This window comes from Eriocheir sinensis, chromosome 16 (assembly GCF_024679095.1).
Source record: "Eriocheir sinensis breed Jianghai 21 chromosome 16, ASM2467909v1, whole genome shotgun sequence".
NCBI classification, from domain to species: Eukaryota; Metazoa; Arthropoda; class Malacostraca; order Decapoda; family Varunidae; genus Eriocheir; species Eriocheir sinensis.
In genome coordinates, this window is record NC_066524.1 from 14950432 (window position 1) to 14965959 (window position 15528).

The 15528-nt window shown below is 38.2% G+C and overlaps 1 protein-coding gene across 6 annotated transcripts in view; it reads right to left on the reverse strand.

The window, feature by feature from the left end:
• Positions 1 to 15528, reverse strand: part of LOC126999348 (serine/arginine repetitive matrix protein 1-like) — a 122112-nt gene that overhangs the window by 71197 nt on the left and 35387 nt on the right. For 3 of the 6 annotated variants that reach the window (XM_050861874.1, XM_050861873.1, XM_050861876.1), the window contains one exon: positions 3211 to 3280. The exons of the other annotated variants lie outside the window; for them this stretch is intronic. The gene's annotated coding sequence lies outside the window, so the exon portion shown is untranslated. The remainder of the gene's footprint in view (positions 1 to 3210; positions 3281 to 15528) is intronic. 6 annotated transcript variants of the gene reach the window in all.

Genomic DNA, 15528 nt, shown 5'->3' on the forward strand with positions numbered 1-15528 from the left:
CCTTTTCCTCCTAACACTACTACTACTACTACTACTACTACTACTACTACTACGAACCAACTTGTACCTCATGACCTCTGCCTTTCCTCCTCCTCCTCCTCCTCCTCCCCTCAGTCCATACATTCCTCCCCTCTGTCTAGACGCCTTTAGGCCTCACCGTCTCTCTCTCTCTCTCTCTCTCTCTCTCTCTCTCTCTCTCTCTCTCTCTCTCTCTCTCTCTCTCAGCTATTTGTTACAGACGAGAGAGTGAGAGAAAGACCGAGACGCGGAGAGAGAGAGAGAGAGTATAATTAGAGTTGAGTATGTGCATAGAGGGATTGGTTTCGGTTTAGCATATACTGAGAGAGAGAGAGAGAGAGAGAGAGAGAGAGAGAGAGAGAGAGAGAGAGAGAGAGAGAGAGAGAGAGAGGACACCAGGCGAGTCATGAGGTGAATGTCATTTTTCATTACCCGCGTGAAGCCTTATTGACACAGGGACAGGTAAGGAGAGGAGGAGGAAGAGGAGGAGGAGGAGGAGGAGGAGGAGGAGAAGGTAATCCGTGAATGGGAGGTAAATGGAACTCTGTGAAATATGAAACGTGTCGGGTGCAAGTTAGATAGAGAGAGAGAGAGAGAGATACGAGAACAAAGATAAAGGGAAATAGAAAAATGAACAAAGAAACAAAGAAAGAAGCAATTAAAGAACATAAATGAGGGAGAAAGAAAGAAACAAGAAAATGAAGGAAAGAAGAGAAAAAAAACAATAAACGGGAAGAAAAATAAATAATGAAAGGAACGAAAAAGAAAAATATCAATAAAACAAACGAACTGAGAGAGAGAGAGAGAGAAGATTATAGATTTAAAATATTTCCGGATCAATGTTCGTAAGATCCTCTCTCTCTCTCTCTCACACACACACACACACTCACGCACGAACACACACGAATCGGCCAGTGTTGCCAGTAATAAGTTCGTGGAAAGCTCTCCCCTCCCCCTCCCTCCCCCCACCCCTCATTCCTCCTCAGTGTTGCCATATCGGGTCCACTCCTTCCCTTCATTATGCATGGCGACAGTGTTACCAGACTACTATCGACTCGCTCCCCTTCTCTCTCTCTCTCTCTCTCTCTCTCTCTCTCTCTCTCTCTCTGTGTGTGTGTGCTTGCTTGTTTAATTGCTTCTTTCGTTTATTTTTATTATATTTTTATCTTTCTCTTTTCCTTAATCTTCTTTGCTGTTTCTTTTCTTTGTTTCTTGGGCTCTCTCTCTCTCTCTCTCTCTCTCTCTCTCTCTCTCTGAAATTAAAAGGCACGTGTTTCACCTGTTATTTTTTTCTGATTAATTGATTGATTGGTTTTGAGGTAACGGATAAATGAAGGTAATTATTGGGACAGGGAAATCAGAACTCGACCTTTTAGTGTTCGGAAGCTTCTAATCCGGGGCGCTGCGATAACGATAACAGTAGTAGTAGTAGTAGTAAGGAAAAGGATGGAAAGGCACAAATGTAAGAAAAAAGGTGAATTTGGGTGGGAAAAAGGGAGGTAAGAAGGAATGGTGATAGTAGTTGTAGTAAAAGTAGTAGTAGTAGTAGTAGTAATAGTAGTTGTAGTATAAATAATCACTCCATTAATAGACTGTTAAAAAAGTGTCTCATCCTTTATAGAGCTTGAAGTATTATAACCCGTGCCTCTAATGAAGTTAATAATAATGATAATAATAATAATATCGATAGCCTCCGTAAAAGGTAGTAAATATAGCTGTTGGACCCTTTTTAATAACCTCAATTTAAAGTTTAAAATAAATATGAAATGCGGAAAGTAAAGAGGAGAAAATAAATGTGTCCCGCTCCAGCTCTTCAGTAAATCTTTCTTTCTTTCTAACTCGCATTTGTACTTATTTTTTTATTTATGTGCTTTGTTTTTTTGGTGTTGTTTTTCCCCTTAATTATGAGTACAGTTTCAAGCGCTTCCGGAATAAAAAAAAAAGTTTGTGCTTAGTTCCTGAATTAATTAAGGAAGGGATGCATAAAATAAGATGTTGATTTTTATTCTGGATAGACAAATAAAATAAAATAATAAAGAGGTGCTCCGCCATCCTGGATTAATATAGACAAGAAATGGAGAAAATTCGTTGTTCTTCTCTCTTGCATAAACAAAGAAAATAAAAAATGTCCTTTGTTCCTAGATAGATCAAGGAGAGAAAAGGAGAAAAAAAATAACTCCTTCGTTCCTAGATAATAAAAGTAAAGAAAGGCATTGTAAAAGTTTAGCGTTCTTAGATGAATAATTGAAATAAAAGAAATATATATACAATTCTGCGTTTCTAGATAAACAAAAGAAAAGAAAAACTGTCCCTCGTTCCTAGATAATAAAAGTAAAGAAAAGCATGGTAATAGGTTAACGTTCTTAGATGAATAATGGAAATAAAAGAAATATATATACAATTCTTCGTTCCTAGATAAACAAAAGAAAAGAACAGTAGCAATATTAACAGTCGATGAATGAAGGAACTAATGAATATGAACACGAAAAATAAAAATAATAATTGAAACGCGAAAAAATATTGGTCATCCTTGCATAAAAAAAAGATATAAAAAAAGTCCAGTTCGAGCACCTTAGTAAATCTTTCTTTGTTCTAATATGACATGTTTTTTTATATATATATTTGACATCTTTGTTCCTTTTTTTGATTGTTTTTTCACAGCTACGGATGCAACTCAAGGGCAAAAACTAACAATGAAAAATGCAAGCCCGCCATATCTGACACCTTTGTTTGTTTGTTGGTCACACCTTACACCTATGTTTCTTTGTTCTGTTTCATGTAGTTTTGGAGCAGTGAGTAGCGGACTCTTTTTTTCACATTTGTTTCCTTTTTTTATGCCCTTGAACTGACTGCTGTAAAAAAAGAAAAAAAAAAAAACGCAAGCATACAAAGGAAAAAAGAAAAAGAAAAAAGTTAAGTCATCGTTGCTTATAGTTTCCAAAAGTTGAGAAAATAAAAGTAATCTGCAGCACTTAAGTAAATCTGTTTGTTTATATCGCACACTTACACTTTCACTCTTACTTTCAACTCCTACTTTTACTTTCACTCTTAATGACTCAACTTTCAAACGATTCAGAAATAAACTTTGAGCTCAGCGTTGCCAGATAAAAAGAAAACAGGAAAAACAGCAAACGACAAAAACAGCAAGAGTAGTAACAGCAGTCTTGGCCATAGCGAAGCAGTGTTACCAACCTTGACGCTGTTGAATCCTTTGTGTTGTGTTGTGTCGTGGATGTGGCAACACTGACAGACAGACACTCACCTGGAAAATAAATAAAAGAGAAAGATGTTATTGTTGTTGTTGTTGTTGCGTGTTTATTATTCACTACACTAAGAGAGAGAGAGAGAGAGAGAGAGAGAGAGAGAGAGAGAGAGAGAGAGAGTAGTATGTACCCCACCCACGTGTACACTCTAACCAAAATAACTCTCTCTCTCTCTCTCTCTCTCTCTCTCTCTCTCTCTCTCTCTCTCTCTCTCTCTCTCTCTCTCGGCGTGTCAAGGTACAGCTGCTGATTTCCATTATTTATTTATTATTTTTTAATGTTTTTTAATTGTCTTGTTCTCATCTTTCCTTTCTCCTCCTCCTCCTCTTCCTCTTCTTTTCTTTTCTTTCGTCTTTTTCTTCCTCTTTTGGTTGTCTTTTTCTTTTCCTCTTTTTCTTCTTCATTTGATTTTGTTTTCTCTTTTCTGTTTTTCTTCCTCCCTTCTTACATCTTTTTCTTCTTCCTTTTTCTTTTCTTTTCTTTTTTTCCTATTATTTTCTTCTTCCTCTTTCGGTTTTCTCCTCTCTCTTCTTTCCTTCTACTCTACTTTCTCCTCTTTTGTTTCTCTTTTCTCGACTTTTTTTCCTCCTGTTCTCCTATTTCACGTCCTTTCTTCCCCTTTATCACATTCCCCTCTATCTCCCTTCACTTTCCTTTCTCCTCCCCATCATCATCATCATCATCTTTCTCTTTTCCCTTCTTTCCTCTCTTCCTTCACCTCCTTCCTTCCCCTTCATCACATTCCCTTCTATCTCCCTTTACTTTCCTTTCTCCTCCTCCTCATCATCATCTTCTTTCTCTTTTCCGTTCTTTCCTCTCTTCCTTCACCTCCTTCCTTCCCCTTCACCACATTCCCTTCTTCCGCCCTTCACCTGTCCATTCCCATTACTACCTATGCCCCCCACTCTTCACCCCCTTCCCCCCTTCGCCCCCCATCTCACCTGTCTCCCTGACCCCCCAACCTTGCCCCACCTGGCGGACAGGTAATCAATACACGTCAGGTGACCACTGAACCCTACCCCCCTTTCCCTTTCCTCCTTCCCCTTCCCCTCCCCATCCCCCCCCTGGCCCGTCTCTTCCTTCCTCGTTGGGTATAGGAAATCATAGCAAACGTGGGAATGGTGAAGAGGTGTGAGGAAAAGGGGAAGGAAAGGGAGAAGTGGGGTGAAAATATGTAAGGAAATGTGTGACAAGGGTGTGGAACGGGTGAGGAAAAGGGGAACAAAAGGTAAGAACGATGGAAAGGTGTGAGGAAAAGTGTGTGGAAAGGGTGAGGAAAAGGGGAACAAAAGGTGAGAAGGATGGAAAGGTGTGAGGAAAAGTTTGCGAAAATGGAAGGAAGAGGGTGAATAAGGTGAGGAAAAGGAGGAAAAAGAAGCAGACGTGTGTAATGGAAAGGGTGTAAAGGTGAACAAGGGTGAGAAAAGGGTAGCATTAGGGTGAGGGAGTTGGTGGAAAACATTGGAAAAGGTAAGAATATATAAAAAAAAAGGGTGAGGAGTGAAAAAATAAGGAAAAGGGTAAAAAAGAGATGATAATGTTTTAGGAAGAGGATGAAAAGGATGAGAACTCTATAAGGAAAAGGATGTGTGTGTGTGTGTGTGTGTGTGTGTGTGTGTGTGTGTGTGTGTGTGTGTGTGTGTGTGTGTGAGGAAGACGATGAAAAGGGTAAGAATATATATAAGGAAAAGTGAAAAAAAAATAGAATACATAAGGAAAAGGGTGAAAACATTAAGGAAAAAGAATGAAAAGGGGGAAAAACATTTAAGTTACGTAAAAAAATAGTAAACGAAAGGAGAGAGAGAGAGAGAGAGAGAGAGAGAGTAAAGAAAGCAAAAAGAAACGCGTAAATATATGAAAGGAAACTAATTAATTAATGAATAAAAAAAACACGTTCGTATATTTTATGCATATATTTTTTTTTTTCTGTGCTGGTTAAACGGGGGCATGGATCTCTCTCTCTCTCTCTCTCTCTCTCTCTCTCTCTCTCTCTCTCTGATTCAGTGTTTTTTTATTGTTGCATTTTCATTCCTTCTTTCCTAATTTGTCTTCATTTATCTTTTTTTCTTTTATTTCATTCTTTTTTTCGTTTTTCTCTTTCTCTTTCTTTCATTTGTTTTCTTCTTTAATTCCTTCTTTCTTTCATCATTCCTCGTTTTTCTTTCACTTTTCTTTTTTTTCTCGTTTTTCTCTCTCTCTCTCTCTCTCTCTCTCTCTCTCTCTCTCTCTCTTGCTTCCTTTAAAGATTATTGACCTTTTTCACTTCCTCTTCTTTATCACTCTCGTCCCTTCCACTCAAATGGCGCGGAAAGAATGTAGGGGAGAGAGAGAGAGAGAGAGAGAGAGAGAGAGAGAACGAAACGAGAAAAATAGAAAGAAAGTGAAAGAAAAACGAGGAATGATGAAACGAAACAAGGAAAGAAGCAATCGAAGAGCAAAACAAATTAGAGAAAGAGAAACAAAAGAAAGAAGGAAAGAAAACAAGAGAAAATAGATAAACGAAAAGACAAATTAGAAAGAAGGAAGGAAAATATGAAAAAAATCAATAAAAGAATGAAGCAGAGAGAGAGAGATTGTACAGATTGTTGTTGTGAGTTTGTTGATTGAAAGAAAATATGGCATTGAGAGAGAGAGAGAGATTGTACAGATTGTTGTTGTGAGTTTGTTGATTGAAAGAAAATATGGCAGAGAGAGAGAGAGAGAGAGAGAGAGAGTCCTAATCTCACAATCTTCCTCACGCAAGTAATCAAACGAAATTGTTCCTCTAATCTACGTTCCTTTTCTCCCATTTTCGCTTCGGCCCAGTTCGGCTTTCAATGTTCGTTCCTAAATTTCGAAAAACAGCTTGAAAATACTCTTAAATTTCGAAAACCAAAAAAGGAACCCAAAAAAACTACAAAAAATGAAAAATACTCCTAAACTTCGAATATAAAAAACAACGAAAAAAAATAAACTGCGCTTACGCTTCGAAAAACAAACAAAAAATAAATAAAATAAAATGTAAATACTTCTGAACTGAACGAGAGAAAATGCTCCAAACCTTCAAAAAAAAAACAATAAAACGAATAAATGAAAAAATACTCCGAAACTTCGAAAACAAAATAACAAAAAAAAAAACGAAAAATTAAAATATTCCTAAACTTCCAATTTAAAAAAAAATACTCCTAAAATTAAACGAAAACAAAAACCTTACTATCGAATCTGAACCAAAAAAAAAAAATTATAATGAAAAATGCTCTACAAAGGCTAATTAGTATCGACCTATTTCATCCTGGCTGCTTTTAATTATAGAGAGAAAAATACAGCTAATTACGACCTTTTTTTATGACCGAAGCTTCGAAACATGACGGATTCGATACGTTAAAGCTCCGTTCGTTGCTTCACTTCAATTTTTTTTTATTTTTTTTTTTTATTTTTTTTTTTTTTTTAGAGAGAGAGAGAGAGAATCTGAAACACTTTTTGGCCCTCCCGTTTATTTTTTTTTTTATTGGTCATTTATCGTTTTATAGTCTCTCTCTCTCTCTCTCTCTCTCTCTCTCTCTCTCTCTCTCTCTCTCTCTCTCTCTCTTGGCAAACCTATTTAACCTATTTTTTATGATTTTCTTCCTTTATTTTTGTCTTTTAATTCCTTTTTTTGTTCTTATACATACTTTTTTCATTTATTTCTTTGTCTTCTTTGCCTTTATTTTTATTTCTTTATCCCTTTTATTCTCTCTCTCTCTCTCTCTCTCTCTCTCTCTCTCTCTCTCTCTCTCTCTTTCAGCGAAATTAACTCCCGTGCACCTTTCCACCTTTTTCCTCTTTCTATATTTTCGTTTTCTTTTCAATTTTGGGATATTGAGCGTTTGGGAAAGGGGGAGCGAGTGTGTGTGTGTGTGTGTGTGTGTGTGTGTGTGTGTGTGTGTGTGTGTGTGTGTGTGTCCAGATTAAGATTCGTCTCAGGCAACCATTACTGTCAACATGGCCTCCTCCTTCTCCTCCTACTCTTCCTCTTCCTCCTCTTCCTCCTCCTCCTCCTCCATCAGAAATATTACTCCCATCATAAAGATTCCACCAACTCCGCCACAAACATTATCCAAGTCTCCTTTTTTTGTTTTTCTTTACTTCTATTTCTTCTCTTTTACTTTCTCTCCTCTTCCTCCTCCTTTCTCTTATACCATTCGTATCCTCCAATTATTTCGTCCTTTCTTTCAAATCTCAAATCCTTCACCATTTTCTCCTTCTCTTTTCCTACTCCTATGATCCCCTTCTTCTTCTCTCTTCCTTCTTTCCTTTCTCCTTCGCTTCTTTCTCCTTGTATTTTTCGTTTATATTTCTGCCTTATTAGTATTCTCTTTTCCTCTTGGTCTTCCTCCTCCTTCATTCTCTTTCTTTTCCTCTTTTTCTTGTTTGTTTGTATTTGTATGCCTCCTCCTCCTCCTCCGTTTCCTTCATCTTTTCTTATTTTTCATCCCCAACATCCTAAATAAAACTTGCCTTCATTATTATTATTACTATTATTATTATTATTATCATTCAAGATTTTAAGAGTGCATAGTGGTAGTGAAAGCAGTGGTGGTGGTGGTGGTGATGGTGGTAATATTGGCAAAAGTAGAGGTAGTGGTGGAGGTGGAGGTGGAGGTGGTGGTGGTTGGGGGGGGTCACGGGAGGGAGAAGAGAATCAACATTAACCTTCAGAATGAGCACTTCAGGTGGGCATTACTGTTTATGGAATGACGCACACACACACACACACACACACACACACACACGAACACACACACACTCCTGACGGCAGCAATAAAAGGTCAGGCAGCCGCAATTTAGTGTCTTCCTAACGCCGCTACGACTCGCCCTCTTCCTTACCTGCCGTGACGGGCCTCAGGTGTGGGCAATTAGCTAATTAGAAAGGTAAGGGGTGAGGGAAAGGTGAGGGGGAGGAGGGAAGGGAAGGGAAGGTGAAGGAGGAGGAGGAGGAGGGAGGGAAAGTGTGAGAAAGGACGAGTGAAGGGAGGGAGAGGAAGAGAAGAGAAGGGAGGGAGGGAAAAGGGGGAGGAAGAGGAGGGAAGGGGTTGGAAAACGAGGAAAGGGGAGGAAAAGAAGGTAAGGTAGGGAAACGGGGAGAAAGAGAAGGGAAGGGAAGATAAAGGAGGAGGAAGAGATGGGAAGGGAGAGAAAGGGGGAGGAAGAGAAGAGGAGGAAAAGGGGAGGAAGAGGAAGGAAGGAAGGGAAAGGAAGAGAAGAGTAGGGTAGGGAGGAAGACGAGAGAAGGGAGAGAAACGGAGAGGAAGAGGAGGGAAGAGAAGGAAAGGAGGAGGAAGAAGAGGGGAGGGAAAGGGGAAGGAAGGAGGGAAGGTAAGGAAAGGAGAGAAGGAAGGAATGGAGGGAAAGGGGGAGGTAGAGAAGGGAAGGCAAGGAAACGGGAAGGAGGGAAAGGGGAGGAAGGGAAGGGAAGGGAAGGGAAGGGAGGGAAAGGAAGAGAAGAGGAGGGTAGGGTGGTAATGGGGAGGAAGAGGAAGGAAGGGAGAGAAAGGGGAGGAGGAGGAGGAAGAGAATGGAGGGAAAGAGGAGGTACACATGCATACGTACACACTCACAGAGTTTCACGTACATAGTTGAAATATCTACACACTACAGTTCTCTCTCTCTCTCTCTCTCTCTCTCTCTCTCTCTCTCTCTCTCTCTCTCTCTCTCTCTCTCTCTCTCTCTCTCTCTGCTGGTATCATTATTTCTTTTGTTTTATTCGTTCTTTCTTTGTTTATCTTTCTCGTCTTTCATAGTCTCTCTCTCTCTCTCTCTCTCTCTCTCTCTCTCTCTCTCTCTCTCTCTCTCTCTCTCTCTCTCTCTCTCTCTCTCTCTCTCAGTATTTTTTATTTTATTTCCTTTACAAAAACAAAATCAAAAGGAAACTTGCCAAAAATACTTCACATTAATCATTTTTTTTCTTTTCATTTTATTATTTTTTTCGTTATCGAACGTTTTGATCATAATCTTTAATACATGGTTTTTTTTTCTTTCTTATCGAGACGCGTTTCATACCTGTTTTTCTCTCGTTTTTTTTTCTCTTTTTACATATCACCTCTACAATACATATTTTTTAACCCATGACCTCTTCCGCCTGACCTGCGACCTTGAGGGATATTTATAATCTCTCTCTCTCTCTCTCTCTCTCTCTCTCTCTCTCTCTCTCTCTCTCTCTCTCTCTCTCTCTCTTATCGATTATCTATAGCTTTTTCTTCTCGTTTGCATTTTTCCGCCTTTTGCTTCGCTTTATTTATAGAACGAGAGAGAGAGAGAGAGAGAGAGAATGCATTTTGTATAAGAGATGAAAGGAGGGAGAAAATAGAATGAAAGAAAAGCATTGAGAAAGAGAATGGAGGCAAGTGCATGTAGGAGAATGGAGTGGAAGAGAGAGAGAGAGAGCGCATGTATACCTTTTTTCTTTATTAACTTTTTTTTTCCTTGAGAGAGAGAGAGAGAGAGAGAGCATGCATCCCTTTTTCTTTATTAACTTTTTTTTTCCTTTTTTTCTCTGCATTCACGGATTCGCTTATTTTCTTTTCCCCTTTTTCACTCTGTATATTGGCTTTTTTTGTTTTGTTGTTTTCCTCTATAGTCAATTTTCTTTATTTATTTTTCTTTTATATTATTGTTCTTTCTTTTACACTTTTCTTTATTCAGTTATTTTATTTTTATCTGTTTTCTTTCCTGTTCACATTTATTAATTTCTCATATTTTTCTTTTTTTTTCTTTTTTTTTTAAATTTTCTTCTTTTTCATACTCGTTTTCTTTCTTTAACGATTTATCTTTTTTCTCATATTCCTATTTTCTTCATTTTTATTAATTCATCATTGTTTATCTACTTTTGTTTTCCTTTATTCTCTCTCATCTTTCTCTTTTATTCTTTTTCATTCCTCATCTATTACTTTTTTATCATATTATCTTTTCCTCTAATTTTCCTTTATTCATTTTTCATCTCATTCTTTTTCTTTCCTGTTTTTAGTTCATCATTTGTTTCTGTTATTTTCCTTTCCTTTATCTATTTTCATCTCACTTTTTTTCTTTCCAGTTTTTAGTTCATCATTTTTTTCTGTTATTTTCCTTTCCTTTATTTATTTTCATCTCATTCTTTTTTCTTTCCTCTTATTAGTTCATCATTTTTTTACTCTTATTTCCCTTTCCTTTATTCATTTTCATCTCATTCTTTTTTATTTTTTTTTTTTTTTTATTAGTTTATCATTTTTTCCGTTATTTCCCTTTCCTTTATTCACTTTTCATCTCATTCTTTTTTCTTTCCTTTTATCAATTCATCAATTTTTACGGTTATTTTCCTTTCTTTCATTCATTTATCATCTTTCCTCTTTACTTTTTTCTTCCCTCACATATTAGTTTCATCATATTTCTTCTATTTTTATCTGTTTTCCTTTCCTTCATTCATTTCTCATCTCTTACTTTTTTTTTTCTTTCCTCGTATATTACTTCCTCAAATTTCTTCGTGTGTCAGATATTTACTCATTCCGTGAAGTGAAAGTCAATTGCATTTCGCTTTATTATAATTATTACTTTACTAGATGTGTTTACGTCTGGGGACAACACGGCGCTAAACTCCATTACATTATTATTTCATTAGACTCGAAACCTAATTCTCTACCGCCGGATCCTATCACTTTAGCCGGACCTTGTTTAGTCTAATTATCTAACTCTTGCTATATCCTCTTTTATCCTTGGTTCTTTATTGTCTTAGGTAAATAGGTCTAAGGTAAGTGTTGTGGGTTAGTCTGCCATAGGTAAGTCTCTCTAAGGTAACTGCTTTAGGTAAGTGTCGTAGGTAAGTCTCTCTAAGGTAACTGTTTTAGGTAAGTGTGTAAACGATGTCAAACTTATACCATTTCCACTCCTCCGTTTCCACCTACTGCGTTGTGATAAATAATAATAACAATAATAAGAAGTAGAATATGAAGAAGAGGAGGAGGAAGAAGAAGAAGAGGAAGAGGAGGAAGAAGAAGAAGAAAAAGGAGAAGAAGAAGAAGTGGAGGAGGAGGTGGAAGAGGAAAAAAAAAAGAAGAAGAGGAGGAGGAAGAGGAAAAAGAAGTAGAAGAAGAGGAGGTGGAGGAGGAAAAAGAAGAAGAAGAGGAAGTAAAAAAGAGCAAGTAGAAAAAGAAGAAAATAAGCAGATGTAAAAAACGTGAATATCAATCTTAAAATAAAGCAAAAGTTAAACCCATTTGAAAGCTTTTTGCCCTATGATCTGTTTGACAATTCAGTAACTAAGAAAAGGAGGAGGAAGAAGAAGAAGAAGAAGAAGAAGGAAAAGGAAGAGATAGAAACAGAAGAAAACAAGCAGAAGGAATGAATTAAACTAAAAACCAACACATATTCAATAGTCCTTAACTCATAACCTCACCCAAACCCTCCCTCTGATAACCGATGACTGGCCGATAACATCCCCCCCCCCCCCCCCCACACACACACACACCGCATTATTCAAAGACCGAATCTGCTCATAAATAACATAACAGGTCACGTCAGCTATAATCCCTCCATATATAATCTCCTTCCCCGATATTGACCTCTCTTTTGGCCTCTTCCTCTGTCTCGTTTTGTTGGAGCGGCGCCTAACAGGATTTTTTTTTTTTTTTTTTTTTTTTTTTTTTTTTTTTTAGCCGTCTCCCTTGCTGTAGAAAAAAAAATCCCCCTTCCCCCTCATTGGCCTTTTAAACCATGACGTAATAAAAAAGTGAATCCTCCCATGCTAGGCTGATGACATTTCCACCACACAGCTTTATAAAATGCCCGAAAATGTATAATCCCCCTCCCTCATTTGCCCTTTAAGTCATGATGTAATATTGAAACGAGTCCTCCCACGCTGGCTCTTAACATTTCCACCACAGTTGCGTTATAAAAAGCCCCAAAACGCACCAAAATAACGTAAAGAGGCTGTTATTCCTAATCCTCATCCCTCATTGGTGGACGCAATTCATGACGTCAAAAATCCCCCTCCCCCTCATTGGCCCTTTAAACCATGACGTCATAATCAAGAGAATCCTCCCACGCTATTGGCTCATGACATTTCCAACACAATTTCGTTATAAAAAGCCACGAAACGTACCAAAATAACATAGAGGCTGTTATTCCTAATCCTCTTCCCTCATTGGTGGACGCAGGTCATGACGTCACGGGGATACGAGGAATACTCCCACGCGATTGGCTGTTGACATTTTCCTCTACGTTACGTCGGGGAAAGGTCAAACGGGCACCGAGATAACGTAATAAGTGACGTCAATCTTAATCCTCGTCGCCCATTGGTGGATTCCCTCATGGCGACACTAGCTAAGCCTCTGATTGGTCCCCTGGTTCTGACGTCATCACCGGGGAGGCTCGTAATTGGCTGGCGGGTCTTCACGTCATGGGTCGCTCCTGACGTGTTCTTTGCATCAAAAGTTTAGAGTTGCTGGATTTCCTTTCTCAACACAAGATGGCTGCGTGTGTGTGTGTGTGTGTGTGTGTGTGTGTGTGTGTGTGTGTGTGTGTGTGTGTGTTTCGGTTTTTTTGTGTGTGCATTTTAATTGAGGTTTCGTTTGCAATGCGACTACTATTTCTCTCTCTCTCTCTCTCTCTCTCTCTCTCTCTCTCTCTCTCTCTCTCTCTCTCTCTCTCTCTCTCTCTCAATGAAAATCGACAACACAATCGTAAATCAGAGAGTGAAAAGTTTCGTCTTCTGTCACACTCCTCCTCCTCCTCCTCCCTGAACCTAAGCGCGAAAGAGCCAATACTATACTTTTAACTTTTTATTGTTTTTCTTTTATATTTGTAAACCAAGAATTTTTTTTGTCGTGTTGATTAAAATACAAAAAAAAAGACGTGTTATCCGTGTTGCCAGGTGTTGTTTGCTTTTTTTTGTCGTTTTTTTTTCTTTCATTTTTTTTTCTTTCTTTTTTCTGCGTTCTTGTTTTTTTTTCTTTTTTTATATCTTGTTTTCTTGCTTTTCTTTTTATCTTTTCTTCTATTTTTCTTCTTTTCTCTTTATCGCGCTTTTTTCTGTTGTTGTCATCGTTTCAATTTTCTTCTATTCTCTTTTCATTTTTTTTTTCTTGTCTTCTTTCATTCTTGTTTTTTTCTTTTTCTGCGTTCTTGTGTTTTTTTTCTTGTTTTTTTTTATATCTTGTTTTCCTCTTGCTTTTTTTTCTTTACTTCTATTTTCTTGTTTTCTTTTTATCGCGTTTTCCTCTGTTGTTTTCATCGTTTCAATTTTCTTCTATTCTCTTTTACCTATTTTTCTTTTTGTCTTGTTTTTCTTCTTATTTCTCGTTTTCTTTTTAGTGTTCTTTTTCTTCTTCTTTTTCTTCTTTCCTCTCTGTTATCGGCTGTTGTTGTTTACTTTTTTATCTCTTCTTTCTTTTTCTATAATAAAATTTGTTTGCTGTTTGTTTGTTGTACTGAGGCGTGTTTGCTCTGCCTGAAGCGCTGTTTGTGTTTGTCTGTCAGTCTGTCCGCTTGTCCGTCCGTCTGTCTGTGTGTGTCTGTTTGTTTGTTTCGCTGATGTATTTGGGTGACAGTGGCGGCGGTGGTGGTGGTGGCCGTGTTTATTTAGCTGTGTGTGTGTGTGTGTGTGTGTGTGTGTGTGTGTGTGTGTGTGTGTGTGTGTGTGTGTGTGTGTATTCATTTCTCTACATAACTAACACTATCAATATCCGTGTGTATGTATATGTATATGTGTGTGTGTGTGTGTGTGTGTGTGTGTGTGTGTGTGTGTGTACCTTCCCTCTACCTGGCTGTCCAAAACTGTTTACACCTGCCTCACCTGCCTTTAATTACCTATATGAACACCTGGACTCTAATTTAAAGTTAATTCACCTGAGGGATCCGTCACACCTGAATTGTTGCTTCCCTCTTTCTTTTTTTTCTTTTTTTTCTTTTCTTTTTTATTCTGAAGGCAAAAATTACGCTCCTTATTTTTTTTCGTTCTCAATCTATATTAATTTTTCTTATTATTATTATTATTATTATTATTATTATTATTATTATTATTATTGTTATTATTATTGTTATTGTTATTGTTATTATTATTATTGTTATTATCGTCATCATTATCATTATCTTATTTCTCCTCCTCTTTTTCCTCCTCCGACTCAAGCGACTCAATCTCTTTATGATACCGAAGTGCTTTCATCTGCTCTGCGGGCACCAAGTGACTGTCGAGCAGATTAAATCACCAGAGCGGGCAACCTCGTAATGAGCCAAAAGGTTTTATGTTGCCTGCACTTCCATGTTTCCGTGTTTCCTTCTCTTCCTCCTCCTCCTCCTCCTCCTCCTCCTCCTCCTCCAAGCCCACTTCGCTCTGATAATTGAAAGAAAAAAGTTAACTCAAGTCTAGAGCCCCTGGGAATAAAGCATCTCTCTCTCTCTCTCTCTCTCTCTCTCTCTCTCTCTCTCTCTCTCTCTCTCTCTCTCTCTCTCTCTCTCTCTCGACAAAATTAATATACCAGTGAAATTTATGACGAAAAGAAAGAGAAAAAAAGATAAAGAATTGCAGGACGTAAATAAGAAATGCACTTAAGATCATATACGGGGAGAGAGAGAGAGAGAGAGAGAGAGAATCATGAATTTAACAAGGACTTTAATTGTTTTCTCTAACTTCATAACCCCGCCGCCACCACAGACAGATAGACAGACAAAGGCAAATAGATGAACCGGATTCTCAGACAGACATGCATACAGACAGACACAGACACCGTCAAAGGGGAGGCGGTGGCTGAGTGGTCAGCGGGCGTCCAGGAGGACGAGGGTTCGCGTCCCCCCTGCCGCTAAAACAGGCTGGGAATTTTCCAGTCACCGCCGAGTGGCCTAAGACTACCCGCATGCTGTCCTGAAGGTCACCTGTCAACACGGGCTCTAGATTCGCTCTGAAAGAGGATCAAAGATGAAATACGGGAGACACCATGAGCCAAGCAAGATGGCGCCACTTTAAACCTGCGCCATGACTGGCTGGGGCCGACCACTGGGCCCCACCAAGAAAGCCTACAAGCGCCATAGTCGGAAACGTAAAAAAAAAAATTATAATATAAGAATAAAAAAAAGTAAATAAATCAAAAGTGCAGTGACTTCAAAGCAAATACAGGAAGAGTAAGAAATTATTAATGTGAAACGAAAGAATGAATAATAAATCAGGCGTGCTGATTTAAAGGTGGCACAGGTGAGGAGGCCACGCAGGTAAACAGAGACTGGTAACTACGCAGAAAAGTAACCGACAGGCAAGCAACGATTGGAA